General features: G+C 43.3%; 1 protein-coding gene across 1 annotated transcript in view; it reads left to right on the forward strand.

The window, feature by feature from the left end:
- Positions 1 to 4,010, forward strand: part of Ifnar2 (interferon alpha and beta receptor subunit 2) — a 32,141-nt gene that overhangs the window by 25,915 nt on the left and 2,216 nt on the right. The window lies entirely within an intron of this gene.

Genomic DNA, 4,010 nt, shown 5'->3' on the forward strand with positions numbered 1-4,010 from the left:
TCCTCTCCTCTCCTCTCCTCTCCTCTCCTCTCCTCTCCTCTCCTCTCTCATGCATGTGAGCTCTCTCTCTCATCCCTTCCCCTCTCTTTCCCTCTGTGGTAGGTATTTGTTCCTGTGTTCATTATGTTGAAATCACATGCTGACTTTAGGTGTCTTTCCCTGTGACTTGCCAGCTCATTTTTATTTACAGTTTTAAATTCAGTCTTTGACAGTTTCATACAGTATCTTTTATCCTGTTCTTTCCTGGATCCAAACTCCACCCATACCCACCGCCCCACTACCCACCCAACTTCATGTGCTTCACCTTCTTAAAACAAAACAAAACAAAACTTAGCTACATGTATTTCTTTGTGACTGGGGAGGGAGCGTCCCATGATGTCAGAGGACAGCTTTAAGGAGAAGTCAGCTCTCTGTGCTACAGGACTGGGGTGGACTCAGGTGGGCAAACTTATGTTAACAGCTTTTACCCACTAAGCCTTGCCAACCCTTCCCACTCTATTGTTTGCTTGTTTTTTTTTTTAAAAAAAAATGAGTAAAACATGTTCTATTTTTATTAAATTTGTTTGATTCTTTTTCTATTCAACTCAATGATTGTTTTTTTTAAACTTTGCAATTTTTACTTTTCGAGATTATAATGTAATGAGATCGTTTCCCCCTTTCCCTCCCTCCCACCCCCCCTCCCACAGACTCCCCTCACTCCCCCCCCCTCTCTTTCACACTCATGGCCCCTTTTTCTTTAGTTATTACTACATGCACATATATTCCTATATACATAAGTACAACCTGTTCACACAGTGTTACTTTTATTCGTGATGTTGGGGCTGACCATTTGGTATTGGATAACCAACTGGCGTGTGCTTTCCTGGGGAAGACTTCTTTTCCCAGAGTGACTCCCAGAATTCCTTAGTTGCTGGTAGTTCTTTGTGTAGGGTTGGGGCCTCCGGCTTTCCCAGACCCCAGTTCATATTTGCATGTCCATTGTTGTCCATGCTCGGCTCATGCTTAGGCACTAATGTTGTTGAGACTTTATGGATGTGACATGTGACATTCCTAGGAGACACAATCTCACAGCAAACTCCCTGAACCTCATCTCCTGCCGTCTTTCTGTTCTCTCTCCTACAATGTTCTCTGAGCCCTAAGGGTGGATTTCCCCCCTTTATCTTTTCAGAGTAGGTCTCTCACTGAACCTGGAGGCCATCAGTTCTCTAGGCTGACTGACCACCGAGCTTCAGGGCTCCACGTGCCTCTATCCCACCCCGTCCGGGCTGAGATTGCAGATTTAGGCTACTGGACCCTTGAGAATCAGAACTCAGGTCATTTATACTTGTGCAGGCACCATAGTGACAGAGCCTTCTAGGCCCTCCATTATCAAGTTTAATGATCGTACAATTACATTATTATCCAGACACTATTTTTTTCCCAGCAGTAGGGCATTTGGATCAATTCTCTTCTCTCTTTCATTCCAATTACGAGTAGTTCAGCAGTAGTTCTTATGCAGGTCATCTATCTGTTTTAGATTACTTCAGCAGATCATATACACGTGTAGGTTGGTCTTACGTCACGCCGAGCTGACCACACTTTGTTCCCTGCCCTGCACATGATGGTGGATCACAGTCATTCTCACCTGTGACTTCCCTTAGTCACAAGAAACCATTTGCTTACCTTTCTTCTGTGCTTCCGCTTAGAGCTTGGAGCCCTGACAGAGTCTGCCTATTGATCCTACGGCTTTCTACGCTCAGTGTGCCTTGACGCCTTTCCCAACCGTTTGTTATTTTGTATCTATCCCACTGCCCCACCCTCACGTTGCATTTGTAACAATGTTTGGAACAGGAATACCTTGCTTTCTCACGGCTCACCTGCCCTACTCTGTTCTCGCAGCAGTCTAATCTACTGTCCCTCCACAGCCCATAGAGTTTTAGTGACTTTGTTCTAGTGTCACTTGGGGTCTGCCTACTAATTCTCTGTTAAAAATTGTTGCTCTCCATTTAAGAAAACCCCCCAGAAATAGGGAAATATGACACCCTAAGCCTGGTGTGCTTATAGATGCACTCGTTGACCAGTTTGGGGACTTGAGCTTGGCGTCTTGTACATGCTAATAACGGGTTTAAATGGGTACTGTTTGGCATTTGGCAAATACCTGTTGACTCTACTGGATGGCAATGTATTCCAAGTGTTGGCTCGTGGAGCAAGGCTGCCACGGGGCTCTGTTTGAAGAGCTGGGCAGATAGTAATAATTTATAAACAATATCACTCAGCTCATATTACTCTGGAGCTAAATTTTAGTTTCAGCAATCTGTTCTGCAGAGTGAGTGCTGGGTCAGCCAAGACTACACAGTAAGACCATCTTGGATTTTAAAAAATGGGTTGGCGAGGTCATTGCATACTTTAATTGCTATTTAATTAGAAAGTCAGGGTGATGCTGTTTCCAGCCTCAGGAGTAAAGTACACAAATCACCAGTACAACACTCACTGAATTTTGCCAACCCCGAACAAACATTTACCTTACACCCAGGCCAAGGAAAAAACACAGCCAGCAATCCCAGAATCCTCTCTTGCCACCTCCCAAAGAACCAGTGCTCACCATGATTGGTCCAGATTACTAGTGGCATAGGTTATTTTCCTGGTTTTTATATTTATAGGAATGAAATATCATTTTCAATAGCCCTTGATATTCATACAATTACAGAAACAACAAATTATTTTCTTAATTTAAGGAATAAATGTAGTAAATTTAGTGAAAAGGGTAACAAAATCCAATCCACGAAGAAGTCCAGAAGCCCAGGCACATGCACGGAGGCCAATGACAGTGACAATGGCTGTGCAAACTTCTGGAGAGCCTGGGTGGCCAGTGGTAGTGTTATCTGTACTAGGGAATCATGAGATCCCACTCTACCACATTCCACACACGGTTAAATGCATAGTAAGTCTAGAGGCTGGGTGTGGAGGTGTGGCGTCCAGTGCTGTGGGGTGTCCTTAGCATGCCAGAGGCCGAGTTTAGTCCTCAGCACACACACACACACACACACACACACACACACACACACACACAGGACAGAGCGAGAGAGCCTGCTTCATAGAGCACTTCTGAGGGCAAAGGGACTTAGGAAATGGCTTGCATTCACAGACTTCATTCAACCATAGACAGAGTATCTAAACTGACTTTTTCTTGGCAGTATTCCCTAAGCCGTGCAGTGTGTCTGTATCACATCGAGTACTGTAAGCAATCTGGAGGTGATTGAAAGCTGGGGGATGTACAGAGGTGACATGCAAGTGCTATGACATTTTATAGGGAGGACCCTAGCATCTTTGGGTTTAAAGGGTTGTATTATGAAATGCATCAGTGCCCAGCATCTAGCCAGTGCCAGACAACCATCAGCTTTTGTTATTACAGATGAGTATTACTACACATGGGTGTTATTATACATGGGTGTTACTACACATGGGCGTTATTACAGGTGTTACTACACATGGGTGTTAGTACACATGGGTGTTAGTACACACAGGTGTTACTACACACGGGTGTTAGTACACATGAGTGTTACTATACATGGGTGTTACTACACATGGATGTTATTACACATGGATGTTATTACACACAGGTGTTAGTACACATGGGTGTTAATACACATGGGTGTTACTACACATGGATGTTATTACACATGGGTGTTGTTACACACAAGTGTTAGTACACATGGGTGTTAGTACACATGGGTGTTAATACACATGGATGTTATTACACATGGGTGTTACTATACATGGGTGTTATTATACACAGGTGTTACTACACATGGTTGTTATTACACATGGGTGTTATTACACATGGATATTATTACTACACATGGGTGTTATCATATATGAATGTTGTTACACATGGGTGTTACTATACATGTGTGTTATTGCACATGGATGTTATTGCACATGGGTGTTATCACATATTAATGTTATCACATATGAATGTTATTACACATGGGTGTTACTACACATGGGTGTTACTACACATGGGTGTTACT

The sequence above is a fragment of the Grammomys surdaster genome, unplaced genomic scaffold (genome assembly GCF_004785775.1).
Source record: "Grammomys surdaster isolate TR1022 unplaced genomic scaffold, NIH_TR_1.0 126118, whole genome shotgun sequence".
Lineage (NCBI taxonomy): Eukaryota > Metazoa > Chordata > Mammalia > Rodentia > Muridae > Grammomys > Grammomys surdaster.